This window comes from Danio rerio, chromosome 2 (genome assembly GCF_049306965.1).
Source record: "Danio rerio strain Tuebingen ecotype United States chromosome 2, GRCz12tu, whole genome shotgun sequence".
Classification (NCBI taxonomy): domain Eukaryota; kingdom Metazoa; phylum Chordata; class Actinopteri; order Cypriniformes; family Danionidae; genus Danio; species Danio rerio.
In genome coordinates, this window is record NC_133177.1 from 7137431 (window position 1) to 7155000 (window position 17570).

Here is a 17570-nt window from a genome sequence, read left to right on the forward strand (position 1 = left end):
AATTTAGTACGATTTGCTTATCCCCCAATGACGGTTGGGGTTAGGGGTGGGGTTAGGTGCCACGCCTCCTTTTTAAAATCGTTCCATTTCGTATGACTGAACTCGTACGAATTCGTACGAATTAGCCACTAAACTGGCAAAACGTAAAATACGTTTTCTCATGAGATCAGGCTGGAAACCCACACCTAGAACTCCGAAATGCACGGACATGCACCATGCAAAGAGGCGCTTCTAGTGTGCGACCTACAGGCAAGTTTGTCATATTATATCCAATAGAGAGACGCGCACATGAGGCATATCGCTCGCACTTTTCCAGCTACACCAAGTTAAGATCACAGGAAGCTTCTGTGATGCGACCGGCTGAAGTTTAAGGTAGACGCAATGAAAAGTACACGTTTGCAAACCTACCAAAAGGTACAAACAATAATTCAGATTAAAGCGAAAATGTGGAGACAATTGATTTTGTGTTGAGCCCAATGAGCCTTACATCTAAAAAAAGAGCAAAGGTGTTCCTTTAATGAAATCGCTTTGACTCACACGCTGAAAATGTCGGACATGAAACGACAAACTCAGGATATGGTGACGCCCCTGTCAATCAATATTGGTGGGCGGGGAACCGCACTCCTACGTCTAGTTGCGGTTACTCTGAAAACCGCTCCAGTTGATCCACAATTTTATGTTATTAAATTGAAAAAAAAAGGACTGTGTGTGTGTATATCACCCCAATATGACAGTCTATACACAATACTTACACACACGTCTGTCCAAACAGCTTGAAAAGTAGATTTTTCACCATACAGTAGGTGCCCTTTAAAATCGGAGTACATCAGTGCCACAGTGTCCAGCTGATACAGACTGCCTGTGTTGCTGTTCTCTGACACCTGGGGCTCTGTAATGCTTTATACATCTAATGGATTTAATTGTTTAAACTTATTTAAAGCCTCTGAGTGCTGTTTTAACCTCGGAGGACTAGGAAAAGTCCAACAGCGACAAACAACGAAAACAAGGCAAGGAACATGGTGAAATGGTCAACCCTTACTAAGGTCTACCTTTGCTCCACATCAGTTGCATTCCTATGCATTAAATTTTTCTGGGATGTTTGCCGAAATTGAAAGCACAGTCCTATATTTAGACATTTTTCCAGCAGTCGGCCGCCACTAAATCCAATCAGAGCCTCAAAAAGCTTGATGAATACGTGACATTACAGTACATTCAGCTGAACCTGCTTCAAAAACAGGCAAACCTGTACTGGTGTCTGTTCCTCTCATCTCAGAGATGCAGAAATGCTCATATCTTTTGTGTGGGGTGGGGGGGACGAATTTTCGGCTCTTCAGAGAGTGAAAAGAAAATACTGAGTGAAAAGACAGCGAGTCAGTGAGAGATTAAGTGGACCCTTAAACTGACAGTTGTGAAATCCACAATGACAGTATAATGTGGACAGACACTGGTTCTGCTGAATAACAACAGCAGCAAAAAACCCATCCAGCATAATAAGACGGAGACTACGGAGACTTCAGAAATAATGGCAGAGATGTACAGAGCAACAACTGTACCAATTAGATGTAAAGATGAAAGACTTCAAAACAGACCTTTAACGTTATGCTAATGATGCAATGTCATTAATATGCATAGCGATCAGGGGGGAAAATATGCGCAGACTGGCAAACAACAATCTCATTCAGGGTCATGACAAACGGCTTAAAAAACTGTCCCAGAATGAGTGTTTAGAAGTAAAGCCAAAAAAATACAAATAAAAACATTGCTTAATTCATAAAATCTGTATTCTGCATATTCTCATATTTCTATTAAAAATGTGTTTAGGGATGTGTTGTAAGAGAAAGAAAGAAAGAGAGAGAGAGAGAAAGAAAGAAAGAAAGAAAGAAAGAAAGAAAGAAAGAAAGAAAGAAAGAAAGAAAGAAAGAAAGAAAGAAAGAAAGAAAGAAAGAGAAAGAAAAATAATTTCTCAATTTCTTGGGATTTCTCTCAAGTAACTTTACATTTAAAGTGGGTAACTTTTGCATCAGGTCAAATATCAACACATTCTCACGAAAATTCATAATTTTTTGATTAAGTTTTCTAGTTCATATAAATTCATACAATCTAAGTTTGGTGTAAGGGGTGGGGTTGGGTGCCACATCTCCTTTTAAAATCATACATTTTCGCAGGACTGAACTCTTACAAATTCGTATGAAATTGACACTAGACTGGCAAAATGCAAAATACTTAAATTCCCTGTGAGATCAGCCTGATTTTTGTGTATATATATTTATAGAGCCTTGGAATGCCAACTGACCCAGCAGGGGCTCGAACCAGTGATCCTGCTGTGAGGCGATCATGCTACCCACTGCACCACTATGACGCTCATAGCTGTCTATCTATCTATCTATCTATCTATCTATCTATCTATCTATCTATCTATCTATCTATCTATCTATCTATCTATCTATCTGTCTGTCTGTCTGTCTGTCTGTCTACATTCATACATATATATATATATATATATATATATATATATATATATATATATATATATACATATACATACATACATACATACATACATACATGTATGTATATATATATATATATATATATATACTCACTGGTCACTTTATTCGGTACACTCTACTAGTACCGGGTTGGACCCCCTTTTACCTTCAGAACTGCCTTAATCCTTCGTGGCATAGATTCAACAATGTACTGGAAATATTCCTCAGAGATTTTGGTCCATATTGACATGGTAGCATCACGCAGTTGCTGCAGATTCAGACAGCTCTTCTGCATACCTCAGTTGTAACAAGTGGTTATTTGAGTTACTGTTGCCTTTCTATCAGCTGGAACCAGTCTGGCCATTCTCCTCTCATCTCTAGCATCAACAAGGCATTTGTGCCCACAGAACTGCCGCTCACTGGATATTTTCTCTTTTTCAGAACATTCTCTGTTAACCCTAGAGATGGATGTGCATGAAAATACCAGTAGATCGGCAGCTTCTGAAATACTCAGACCAGCCCGTCAGGCATCAACAACATGCAAGGTTCAAAGTCACTTAAATCACATTTTTTTGTGATTGTGACTGATGACTTGCAGCAGATCGTCTTGATCATGTCTACATGCCTAAATGCATTGAGCTGTTGCCATGTGTTTGGCTAATTAGAAATTACACAGTATGTTTATTTATTTATTGGAGAAACTCATTTGGATTTATTTGGATTATTATCCATTATTGGATTTATTTGGATTATTATATCATTATTATATGCATTTATTATTATTATTAAAAAATTTTTTGTTGATCAAAAAAAAAATTCTATTAAAAAAAACATTTTTTATTTAAAAAGTTCTCAATATTACACTCAAAATTAAAAAAAAAAAAATGTTTTTAGTTTAATTGGTGTCCAACAGCGTGTGGCTTAATTGTAACACCCTGTAAAGTGTAAGGGGAAGGACTAAGGGGTGGAATTGGCATTGGGACTTATTTATATAATGAGAATTTGCAACAATCGTATGCTAATAGTAACTTTTGATTCAGTTAATTCGTGTGAAATGGGAGAATCTCATTCATCCATATTAATATAATTTGCTCATTTCACAAATGATATTAGACTTTATCTGAATAGGATTTGGGGGCAGGCTTCCTTTTAAAAATCATACGTCTTCATAGGAATGGAATCATATGAATTGGCTCCTTTTCTGACAATACATAAAATAAGATCAGGCAGTATTAAAAATACCTTTAATTTTCATTCAGTGGTATTATCCTTTTCTTTTCTTATGACTTTGTTGGGGTGAAATATGACCCTGCCATCATCTTGACAGGTTTCATGAGCTTCACCCAAACACAATTTGCATTAAAATATAGTCTAGCTCTCATTTTCTCTCTTGAGGATGGTAAAGTACAGACTCTTCCATGAAATATGGAACACAACCGTGAGGTGACAGTTTTACATATCTGCGCATGTGGTTTTGGCTAAGATTTGGAATTCCTAAGATCTGATGCCAGGAGAAATTCAAAGAAAAAAAGGCAGATAAAGGTGAAGGACATTAACAAGAAAATGTAGACTAAAAAAAATAAACGATTTCATGTTGTTTTTTTTGTTTCGCTGAAGGACTTTTCAGTGGGTTTTTTCAGTGTTGCTGGGATTTAGATTCTTCCCCTTGGTGCAGGAGGTGTGGACTGGTGTTAATGAACAGTTGAGCTGTAAAAGCGCTAAAAGCATGAGTGATCAATACAAGCGATGTGCTAAAACATCGCCTTTGCTTTTCACCACTGGGTCTTGAGTCATTCTCATATTATTCCATATCCTTGAATAACACCTGCGCTTAAAGAAATGTAAATGATGTAGTTGTCACACACACAAACAGAGAACATGAAATGTAAGAACCAGCAAGTATACACACATGCACACAATACACAACAGTGATTACAGGGGGGTTTTATTGGCTCTATTGCTGTGAACTACATATTCAGTGGCACATGATAAGCATGATGCAAAACATCATGGCTAACACTTGGAGTCCTTGAAGTCAAACAGATGAGTGCCATTTTTGGCTCTGAAAGAACATTCCTCTGCATTGTACGCTGGGAAAGAAGTCTGTCAGTGATGTGAACCTACACTAGATTCTGATAAATAAACGAATATCTCGTCTTCAACAACCTTGAAGTAGGAACACATGAATTATTATTTTGATGAAACGCATTAGCCAAACAAACAATATTTAATAAATTTGTATCTTTTTTTTATTATTGTTGTTGTTCATTTAGTTTTTGTATTTGCACATATTTCCATATTTTTTTTTTTTTAGCATAAAACGGCACTTTATTTAATAAATGAGTATTAAGTTTAACTTTCTCATTGTAGCACTTTTAGACTTGGACCAGCACTATGAGTACCACAATATATCTAGGTTCCACAGGGGTAGCTTAATGAAGGATGAAGGAGTTGAAAAATTAACTGATCTATTGCAGAGAACACACAATAAACAATCTAAACATCACTGGAGTACTCCAATAAGGAAAGATAAAGAAAAGAAAAGAACATGAAAAGCTTTCAAATAAATGACAAAATGAAACAATGTAAAGCAAATACACCTGTTCGGTCGATGTGCTTTTGTTCAGACAGATACTCCATTACTTAATTGAGTCAGAGTTCACGACATGCCCACCATTGTACTGCCATTTGCAATCACAGGGGGCGACACCGAGTAGGCTAACTGTCATGACAAATGGATGAAGTCAGCGAGTTGCATGGTAGAGTTGCTAAATGAATAAATATAATTGTTGGAATATCTATCCAATTCTATGTGTGTTCAATAAAAAAGTCAGGAGAGAGTTTTCTTCAATGTCAAAAATCTTAGTAATTTATTCGACACAAATGAAATATTTGAGGACAGAGCTCTGGGTTATGTTACCCCAATGCAATACACGAATTACAATCAGGAGGTTTGCAACTAACTTACATTTCCCTGACTCCAGCATATATACACAACTGATATTAACAGGTGGAGTTTTGGTGTAACGTCACTTATCAGTCATCCTGCAGTCTTTTGGCTGTTGCACCCAGACATACTTCCTCTTTCTGCAACCCTTCTCTGCATGCCAGAACTGAACAGTTAAGTGCATCTTTAATATATTTCACAACTTCTACACGCATCCAGCTCCTTGTGACATGTCTAGTCTTCTTGTTAGACAGAAGTCTAAAGCAAGGCCCCCCCCCCCCCGCACTTTTCAATCTTTATTCTTATTTTGCTATTTCCCTCTTGTCAGCAGTTCCTTCTAAAAGGTATACACAGTAAGAAAGAATAAGTATGTTTAATTAGTTTATGGTATTATACAAAATAAAAATATTGATTAATCTGTTAGTCTAAACATTTTTTTCTGATAAAAAATAAAGACAAAAGTTAAAAAACTAATCCTTTTTCCCCACATAATATATTAAATAAATTGGTTGTGGATGAATTTGTAGAAAACTTATGAAAACATTTGGTAAAATGTTCTCTGTTAAGCATTTCGCCATCTTCCCAACAACATCTCGTTATGACATCTCACATGGTTAAATATGATCTTCATATCTACAAGTTACACCTCTCTAACTTACTACAAGTGATGTCCCTTTATGTTACGCTTCTGTCGTGCACTCTGCAGACATATCCATTTGGCATTACACACACACAGGGCCCTATCATACACCTGGCGCAATGTAGCGCAAGGCACAGAGCAATTGCTGTTTGCTAGTTTCAGTTTGGCGAAAGTGTCGTTTTGACATTTTGCAGCATGCTGTTGCTGTTTAAATAGCAAATGCATTTGCGCTCATATGTGTGCCCATAGGCATTCTGGTCTAAAAAAGGAGGTGTGTTAAGGTGCATTGCTGGCGCGTTGATATTTTTAGGAGCTAAAATACACTGTTCAATAGACCAGCTTAGAGGAGGTCTAAAGTCCAGCGCAGAGTGTGTTAGTTGAGCGCCTCGCTTAAACATTGCTTATTACACACAGGAGTGAAAAAGAATTAAAAGATTCAAATATTACAAAATTATTATTTTCTACATAAATATAAAATCCACCGCCTTCATGATTTCTTCATCTCAGGGGGCTTTTTTAGTTTATTCATGACAACTTGCTTTTGTATAATGTTATTATTATTAGCAGTAATACTTATTTTATGCATATTTATATTTGTTTTATTAAAAACAAGCTTAGATTTGTCCACCTGTCAGGTTTAGGACCATATGGGGCATAGCATGTGTATTTAAGTATATAACTAAATTTTTTGAACACACTTCGTTATTATTGTTCATTTATTTGTTTGCTAGAAATTAGAACTAAATTTGCAAATAATTTTGAAACATATCTTTGCGCTTAAAAAACTCTCAGACTCTGATTGGTTTATTCTCAAAACACACCTATAACTCATTAAGAGAATAAGCTCAGCCCTGTTAGACCGGCACAAAGCGGATTTTTCCATCCTTAAAATAGCAAAAGTGGAAATTTGACACGCCCTTTATGCTTTTGTGCCCTGCACTTTGGACTTTGCGTGTGGATCGCTAAAATAGAGCCCACAGAGTGTATTGAACAGAACTAAAGGTGAGTGTGAACTAATCAACAATCACAACAACAATCAAATGGTGGGAAAAAGGAACAAGTTAAAAACACGAGAACAAGAAACTCAAAAACTAGAGTAAACAGCTTTGTCATATCAATTTATTATATTTATTTATATATATATATATATATATATATATATATATATATATATATATATATATATAAATAATTTGGATCTAATCTTAACAACTTAAGCTCATTCTGAAAACGTAGTTTATTTTTTTTCAAGCGAACGATGCGGGGCGGTGTGACGCCGTTCCCTTTCGCGCTTGCCTTACCTCCTTGCGGAGGGCTTCCCCGCTGCAATCCGTTTGTCTACTCAGCTCACCGTGTACGTCGGCAGGCTCGAGATGCGGAGAGGAGTTGACCACGGCGACCGGTTTCGAGTCCAGGGAAGAGCGGTTCCAGCAATCAGGTAAGATGAAAACAGAATCCCAAAAATTAAGTGAACGAGTTTCGTGACAGGGTGAGAACGCGGCGAAATCTGAAAACGCGGTAGGGAAGAAAAAATAAATAAAAATAAAAAAAATCGGGGCTTTTATTTTTTCTCGCGGATTTGCGAAAACAAAAACTGCAGCCGTACGTACCCACCGGGACGTATTCCGCGGTCTCCATAAACGTCCGTGGGACTACGTTTCCACAATGAGCCCGGGTTGAATCTTAAATGATCATCTATGCTTAAGCTAAGCAAAACGTGCTCCTAACATGGATTAAAAAATGGTAAAACTATTCTGTTTAACTCTTGGGGAGTTATAACGTGTATATTTTCCAAAAAATATATATATTCTTTTGAAATTGGCATTGGCTCAAAAAAATGTATCTCTGCATCCCTTATGATATAGCAACAAATAAAAATAAACGTTTTCTTGAAAAAATATTGCTTCAGTAAATGGTTTGCAATTAGCATTTGACCTTTTCCAAAAGTCCCCACAAAGAGATTTGTTCCCCATTTCCTTTTTGCTCTGTGGTAAGCTAAAGCTGCAAAGCTCATATTCTCAAACCACTCACAATGCACAAATAACCTTATAAATCCAAGTTGGCTGAATTCTGAAGCGAAATTTAGGCATTAAAAGTTTTTCAAGTGATGAAAAAGTTTATCTGAATTGCCCAAACCTTAAGCGACAGTCACTGCGAGTCAAAAATCTGTCTGCTGCTCTCCAGTCTGTGCCTGTGATTTTCAGAACAATTGTACAAACACCCTCGAGAGGATTCAACCCAGCATGAAACATCAGGATGCTCATCCCCGTCTCTTGTCTTTCTTCTTTCGAGTGATACAATACTGAAAGCAATGACGGAAAGCAAGCAAAAGCATGTTATTTACGCATTACTCACACCAACAGAGCATTATGCAAATGCGCGCTCACGCCCCATCAAACAGCACACCATTAGAACCTCCGCTGGAGGAATTATGCAGCTTCTCTGACTAGTGCAGTTATTATATTCAACAATAACAAAAGATAAAAGTCAAACGTACAATAGAATAAAAAATGAGCAGCGCTTCAGAGCGGCGCGCACGAGCCGAGAAGAGAATATTTAATAATCTTATTAAAGATAATTTGAATGAAATCTTTGATTGTAAAACAGCAGCAGTGGTGTTATCTTTTATCAGGGTAAAGTCGAACTGTGGGGGATTCAAATGCTCACCAGCTGCAGCCTCGGAGAATTTGATTTAGTTTATGAAAAACTCATTAAAAACTAACAACGCGCAAACACTACTACATAAATCAGACATCCGCGCAACTGCACCTAAAGGAAACAAGAGCGGGCAGCTTTGCAATTAAGGGACATGTAAAAAAAATGTGCATGTCAGCATATGTGCAGTCCACCGGGACATTAGAAGTCACAGCTTTCAGATAAATAATCGCACAATTTACCGCACCACGGCCAATCGAGCTGCTGGAAACAAGGGGATCAGGAGTCTTTAGAGACTCTCAAACTTTGACACAGCTTTCTGTATGTATTATTTGCACATTATCTACTAATTGAAGAAGTTTAAAAATGTACAACTTATCCATTAGTTTTGTAAATGAATGTCAAGTGCTCTTGGCAGAACCTACCACATTTCTAGGTGGCTACTATGAGGTGGTTTGGGGTTTATACTCTATATGGAACATGAACATTTATTTAATTTAACATTGAAGGAATAATTTATTAAAATAATTATTAAATCATTTTAATATAAATGTAAATCCACTTAGCGAAGTAAATATTGGGTCATACTTTATTTTGATGGTCCGTTTGCTGAATTTAAGTTACATTGCACCTACATGTCAACCAGTTCTCATTAGATTTTAAGTAGACTGTTAGGGTTAGGGTTGGGGTTAGGGTTAGTGTAAGTTGACATGTACTACCAAAGTTTCTTAGTCAGTTAAATGTCTGTTGAAGGAGCAGTATTAACAGATATTAAGCAGACAGTCTACTAATACTCAAATGGACCATCAAAATGAAGTGTTACCAAATATTGTTAACAATATCAAGGGTGCCATTATTAGTGAGGATTGGTTTAGTTTACCAAAAATCTTGCACAGTAAATGGTTGTCAATCAATGGGAATCTACATTTAAATCTGTCTGATGACAAAGAAATGGAATAAGGTCATAAGTGGGAAGAATCTCCAATAGCTCATGACAGCAGCATTACAAACCCAACCATCACCATTATTAATGTCTAAACCTTCCACAACCATACACCCAACCATCACAGTTAGTAATGTCTAAACCTTCCCCAACCCTAAACACAACCATCACAGTTATTAAAATCTACACATTCCCCAACCCTGAACCCAACCATCACAGTTATTAATATCTAAACCTTCCCCAACCATACACCCAACCATCACAGTTATTAAAATCTACACATTTCCCAACCCTGAACCCAACAATCACAGTTATTAATGTCTAAATCTTCCCCAACCATCACAGTTATTAATGTCTAAACCTTCCCCAACCCTGAACCCAACCATCACAGTTATTAAAATCTACACATTCCCCAACCCTGAACCCAACCATCACAGTTATTAAAATCTACACATTCCCCAACCCTGAACCCAACCATCACAGTTATTAAAATCTACACATTCCCCAACCCTGAACCCAACCATCACAGTTATTAAAATCTACACATTCCCCAACCCTGAACCCAACAATCACAGTTATTAAAATCTACACATTCCCCAACCCTGAACCCAACAATCACAGTTATTAAAATCTACACATTCCCCAACCCTGAACCCAACCATCACAGTTATTAAAATCTACACATTCCCCAACCCTGAACCCAACCATCACAGTTATTAAAATCTACACATTCCCCAACCCTGAACCCAACCATCACAGTTATTAAAATCTACACATTCCCCAACCCTGAACCCAACCATCACAGTTATTAAAATTCAATTCAATTCAATTCAGCTTTATTTGTATAGCGCTTTTACAATGTAGATTGTGTCAAAGCAGCTTCACATAAACGGTCATAGTAACTGGAGCAGTGTGGTTCAGTAACTGGAACAGTGTGGTTCAGGTTTTAGTGTTTAAGTTCAGTTCAGTTCAGTTTAGCTCAGTTCAGTGTGATTTAATCATTACTGAGAGTTCAAACACTGAAGAGCCAATTCATCGATGCGTAGCTCTACCAATCCTGAACCATGCGAGGCAGTGGCAACAGCGGAGAGGGAAAAAAAACTTCACCTGATGGGAGTGAAGAAAAAAAACCTTGAGAGAACCAGACTCAGTTGGGCACGACCATTTTAATTTCTCCGCTGGCCAAAAGTCTTGTGCAGAACTTCATTCGTCGTGGTTTAGGCTGGAAGATAGCCTCAGCGAAGACTCGTCTAAAAAAATCTACACATTCCCCAACCCTGAACCCAACCATCACAGTTATTAAAATCTACATATTCCCCAACCCTGAACCCAACAATCACAGTTATTAAAATCTACACATTCCCCAACCCTGAACCCAACCATCACAGTTATTAAAATCTACACATTCCCCAACCCTGAACCCAACAATCACAGTTATTAAAATCTACACATTCCCCAAACCTGAACCCAACCATCACAGTTATTAAAATCTACACATTCCCCAACCCTGAACCCAACCATCACAGTTATTAAAATCTACACATTCCCCAACCCTGAACCCAACCATCACAGTTATTAAAATTCAATTCAATTCAATTCAGCTTTATTTGTATAGCGCTTTTACAATGTAGATTGTGTCAAAGCAGCTTCACATAAACGGTCATAGTAACTGGAGCAGTGTGGTTCAGTAACTGGAACAGTGTGGTTCAGGTTTTAGTGTTTAAGTTCAGTTCAGTTCAGTTTAGCTCAGTTCAGTGTGATTTAATCATTACTGAGAGTTCAAACACTGAAGAGCCAATTCATCGATGCGTAGCTCTACCAATCCTGAACCATGCGAGGCAGTGGCAACAGCGGAGAGGGAAAAAAAACTTCACCTGATGGGAGTGAAGAAAAAAAAAACCTTGAGAGAACCAGACTCAGTTGGGCACGACCATTTTAATTTCTCCGCTGGCCAAAAGTCTTGTGCAGAACTTCATTCGTCGTGGTTTAGGCTGGAAGATAGCCTCAGCGAAGACTCGTCTAAAAAAATCTACACATTCCCCAACCCTGAACCCAACCATCACAGTTATTAAAATCTACACATTCCCCAACCCTGAACCCAACAATCACAGTTATTAAAATCTACACATTCCCCAACCCTGAACCCAACCATCACAGTTATTAAAATCTACACATTCCCCAACCCTGAACCCAACCATCACAGTTATTAAAATCTACACATTCCCCAACCCTGAACCCAACCATCACAGTTATTAAAATCTACACATTCCCCAACCCTGAACCCAACCATCACAGTTATTAAAATCTACACATTCCCCAACCCTGAACCCAACCATCACAGTTATTAAAATCTACACATTCCCCAACCCTGAACCCAACAATCACAGTTATTAATGTCTAAATCTTCCACAACCCTGAACCCAACCATCACAGTTATTAATATCTAAACCTTCCCCAACCCTGAACCCAACCATCACAGTTATTAAAATCTACACATTTCCCAACCCTGAACCCAACCATCACAGTTATTAATGTCTAAATCTTCCCCAACCCTAAACTCAACCATCACAGTTATTAAAATCTACACATTCCCCAACCCTGAACCCAACCATCACAGTTATTAAAATCTACACATTTCCCAACCCTGAACCCAACCATCACAGTTATTAATATCTAAACCTTCCCCAACCCTGAACCCAACCATCACAGTTATTAAAATCTACACATTCCCCAACCCTGAACCCAACCATCACAGTTATTAATGTCTAAACCTTCCCCAACCCTGAACCCAACCATCACAGTTATTAATGTCTAAACCTTCCCAACCATACACATAACCATCACAGTTAATAAAATCTACACATTCCCCAACCCTGAACCCAACCATCACAGTTATTAAAATCTACACATTCCCCAACCCTGAACCCAACCATCACAGTTATTAATGTCTAAACCTTCCCCAACCCTGAACCCAACCATCACAGTTAATAAAATCTACACATTCCCCAACCCTGAACCCAACCATCACAGTTATTAATGTCTAAACCTTCCCCAACCCTAAACTCAACCATCACAGTCATTAAAATTGACACATTCCCCACCTTAAACCCAACCATCACAGTTATTAATGTCTAAACCAGGCATGTCCAAACTCGGTCCTGGAGGGCCGGTGTCCTGCAAAGTTTAGTACCAACCCCAATCAGATACACCTGCGCTAGCTAATCAAGCTCTTACTACAGTAGGTTTTCTAGAAACATCCCTTCAGGTGTATTGGGGCAAGTTGGACATAAAATCTGCAGGACATCTGCCCTCCAGGACCGACTTTGAACACCCCTGGTCTAAACCTTTCCCAACCCTAAACACAACCATCACAGTTATTAATGTCTAAACCTTCCCCGACCCTAAACTCAACCATCATCGTTATTAATGTCTAAACCTTCCCCAACCCTAAACACAACCCTCACAATTATTAAAATCTACACATTCCCCAACCCTAAACACAACCATCACCGTTATTAATGTCTAAACCTTCCCCAACCCTAAACTCAACCATCACAGTTTTTAAAATCTACACATTCCCCAACCATCACAGTTATTAATGTCTAAACCTTGCCCAACCCTACACACAACCATCATAGTTATTAATGTCTAAACTTTCCTCAACCATCACAGTGATTAACATCTAAACCTTCCCCAACCATAAACCCAACCATTAAATTTTAAGTAGACTGTTAGGATTAGGGTTGGGGTTAGGGTTAGTTGACATGTACTTGCAAAGCTTCTTATAGTTATGTGTCTGTTGAAGGAGCATATCAATAAATATTAAGCAGACAGTCTACTAATACTCTAATGGACCATCAAAATAAAGTGTTATCATATATTGTAAACAATACCAAGCATCTCCAATGACAGCACCAACTAACTAGTCAACAGCCATAGTAACAAGTATATAGTCAGGAAAAAGTAACAAAGTCCCTAAGTTTCTCCTTAAATCCATGATCATCTCCACTGTTTTGAGTGTGTTAAGCTCCTGGTTGTCAAGACTGCACCAGTCAGCCAGATCTAAAGTATTCCCATACTGTAGCGTGATCATATTCTGAGTAAATCACTGAGGGCTTTTAGTCTGTATTGAGGATGTAATTGCCATACCTTTCTGGACTCTAAACAAGTCTCGATCATTGTTTTATGGAGGATGCGGGCGCTTTCCTAAAATTTCTTAATGTGCGTTCTGAAGATGAATGTAGGTCTCAGGCGGTTGGAACTATATGAGGCTAGTAATTAGAGTCATTAAGAAGAGATTTTTCATTTTGGGGTGAGTTAACATTTTAAAACTGTCCCTCATGAAAATGAACACTTAAGTGGTCTTATTTCATTCATTAAAAGTACACACACACAAAAGTATTGACTTTTCAGTGGTTCTTTGGGGTGGTTCAACCAACCAAACAAGGATTTTTGACCTCAAAAAAGCCTATAAGTGATTTAAAAAGACTTTTGATAGTCTATTAAATTCCTAGCAAGTCATTTTATAGCAAAGCATATGACATTGGTGTTTAGCACATATACACACAGGTGCTTTATAGCACTTATAGTGTTTTCCCCTATGATTACAAGCCAATGAACCTCTTTTAGTGCTATTAGCAACATTTTTGTTTAGAGTGTATAATATCTGCCTTTACTTTTATAAGGACAGCTTTTAACGCTCACTACACATTCAAGTGCACATTTGATATGATTAAAGTTACCATAGAATCACAATCTGACTATAGCTAGGCATAGCTGAATAATAATAGACCAGTACATGAAAATCACACACCACGAGCCCCAAACACCACTGCTTCCTCGATTTGCTATTTCTGTGCAGAATATTGTAAAAATCTGTGGATTTATGTGGAATGACTTTGGGTGTATCGCAACTAAAAACGTAATATGTTAAATACAAAATTATACGTTTAACTTTTATTTAATGTTTACAATGCAAATCAATTAATTTTGGTAAACAAAGCAAGTCTCTTATAAAATGGATCTGCCATATATCTACTAAAGACAGAAATTACAACTTTACAAACTGTATTTTAAGTAAATCATATGAAAGTTTTCAAATTAGTCGGTAATAATACTGAAATTCATTAAAAATTATACGTTTTACTCTCATTTAATGTTCACAATGCAAATCCTATTAGATCGATTTTTTTGGTAAACAAAGCAAGTCTCTTTTATAATGGATCTGCCATATATCTACTAAAGACAGAAATTACAACTTTACAAACTGTATTTTAAGTAAATCATATGAAAGTTTTCAAATTAGTCGGTAATAATACTGAAATTCATTAAAAATCACACAACTAGATAAATAGACGCAATTTTAGGCTGAAAATCTGTGGAAATCTGCAGATTTCTGCACACACAGATTCTCTGTGGGCCTACTCATATGTATATATATAAGCTTATATTATACTTACTATATATTGAAGTCAGAATTATTATCCCCCTTTGAATTCTTTTTTCTTTTTTAAATATTTCCCAAATGATGTGTAACAGAGCAAGGAAATTTTCACAGTATGTCTGATAATATTTTTTCTTCTGGAGAAAGTCTAATTTGTTTTATTTAAGCTAGAATAAAAGCAGTTTTTAATTTTTAAAAAACTATTTAAAGGACAAAATTAATAGCCCCTTTAAACTATATATTTCTTTGATAGTCTACAGAAAAAAACGTCGTTATACAGTAACTTGCCTAATTGCCCTAACCTGTCTAGTTAACCTAATTAACCTAGTTTTCCTTTAAATGTCACTTTAAGCTGTATAGAAGTGCCTTGAAAAATATTTAGTCAAATAACATGTTCTGTCATCATGGCAAAGACAAAATAAATCAGTTAGTAGAGATGAGTTATTAACACTATTACGTTTAGGGGTGTTGAAGGGGGCTAATAATTCTGACTTCAACTGTGTGTGGCACTCTATATTTGAAAATGGCATATAGGCAGGGAAACTTGAGCCAGCCACACTGCATCTCATCTCTACATTGCTTTCTATATGTTGCTAAAAGATGTAGATAGATGCCGAATGGCAGCACTGGTGTATGTTACTAAGCCATTCTCAAGCAGTTAGAGCAGTTCTCAGCTAGTCATCTGTTCATAGTGCTACACAAAGCAAAATGCAGGATATACGGATTATCAGATTATTCAGGGCCACATTGAAGAGGCATATGGTCTGTTTAAATGTTCCTGTATATTGTGAAATTTACTGCAAATGTTTTTGATGAGGTAAAAAATACATGTACACTCTGCTGAGTATGTGTTCAATGCATGTTTATGCACAGTGTCATATCATTCCACTCAAACAGTAATTTCTTAGGAGTAAAAAGATGCTAATAAACTTTATAAAATATTATACACTAACTGGCCACTTTATTAGGTACACCTTACTTGTACAGGGTTGGACCTCCCTTTTACCCTCAGAACTGCCTTAATCCTTTTGTGGCATAGATTCAACAAGGTACTGGAAATATTCCTCATATCCATACTGACATGATAGCATCACGGAGTTGCTGCAGATCCATGATGCCAATCTCCATCTCTAGGTTGGACATGTTCTGCATTCAGAGATGCTCCTCTGCATACCTCGGTTGTAACGAGTGGTTTTTTGAGTAACTGTTGCCTTACTTCGAGCTTGAACCACTCTAGCCATTCTCCTCTGACATCTGGCATCAACAAGGCATTTGCGTTCACAGAACTGCCACTGGATATTTTCTCTTTTTCAGTCCATTCTCTGTAAACCCTAGAGATGGTTGTGCTTGAAAATTCCAGTGGATCCGTAGTTTCTGAAATACTCAGACCAGCCCATCTAGCACCATCAGCCATGCCACGTTCAAAGTCACTTAAATCACCATTCTTCCCCATTCTTGTGCTCAGTTTGAACAGCAGCAGATCATCTTGATCATTTCTACATGCCAAAATGCACTGAGCTACTGCCGTGTGATTAGCTGATTAGAAATTTGTGTTAACGTGCAGTTGTACCTAATAAAGTGGCCAGTGAATATATATATGTTTAGGCTTAAAAATACACTTCTGTCTGCTCCTTTTGTCAAGGATAATTATTATTTACCCTATACCTGTATTTCATCCGCAACACCGGAGCAAAATTGTTTACTCTGCAGGCTTAAAGGTAGCTGACTCACTCCTTCTAGCTAAAATAAACCTCTTCGCCACTTTAGTTGAAACGATTGTTAACAAGACATCTCCATTTTCTTTTATATTTTTTGAGTATGAATATTTTGCACATTTATTTAGAGTGCATCGTGCTGTGCGTGTATTATAAATGAGCACATAAAATCGTTTCTAGAAATCTTTTTAACCCGAGCCACGTGCCTACTATGTAGATTTCAGAGAACAATTAAAAATACTGAATCAATGCACTCCATGGCACCTTTAAGCGTAATCAGTTTTCACAAGGGTTGTAATTCACATTTATGAATTACAGGTTTGTTTAGTTAAAAGACAAAACGCTCTCAAAGGTATCCTAAGCTCAAATCTCCCTTCAGCTCACCAATTCAGATGAAAGCAAGACCCCCATCCCCAAGCTCCGGATCAAATTAATGACAAAATCTATCATGTCTGCTGCCAGCCTGTCACCCTTAATTCACTTAGAAATTTAGTTGAATAAACCACGGAGTCTGCCAATAATCTCCCTCAAAACCAACTGAAACACAATCAGCATGACACCTCTGCTAACCGAAATCTTTGATGCGAGATTCAGAGATGCTGAAAAGCAGACCTACAGTATACAGAGGTTAAACGTGTAACCAGAGGTGGAGTTTGCCCACGATGATGGAGGTTTGGGATGAAAAGAAGTCTCAGTTCGCTTCAGTTCTCATTACTCTTAATTCAGGTGTTCTTCTGG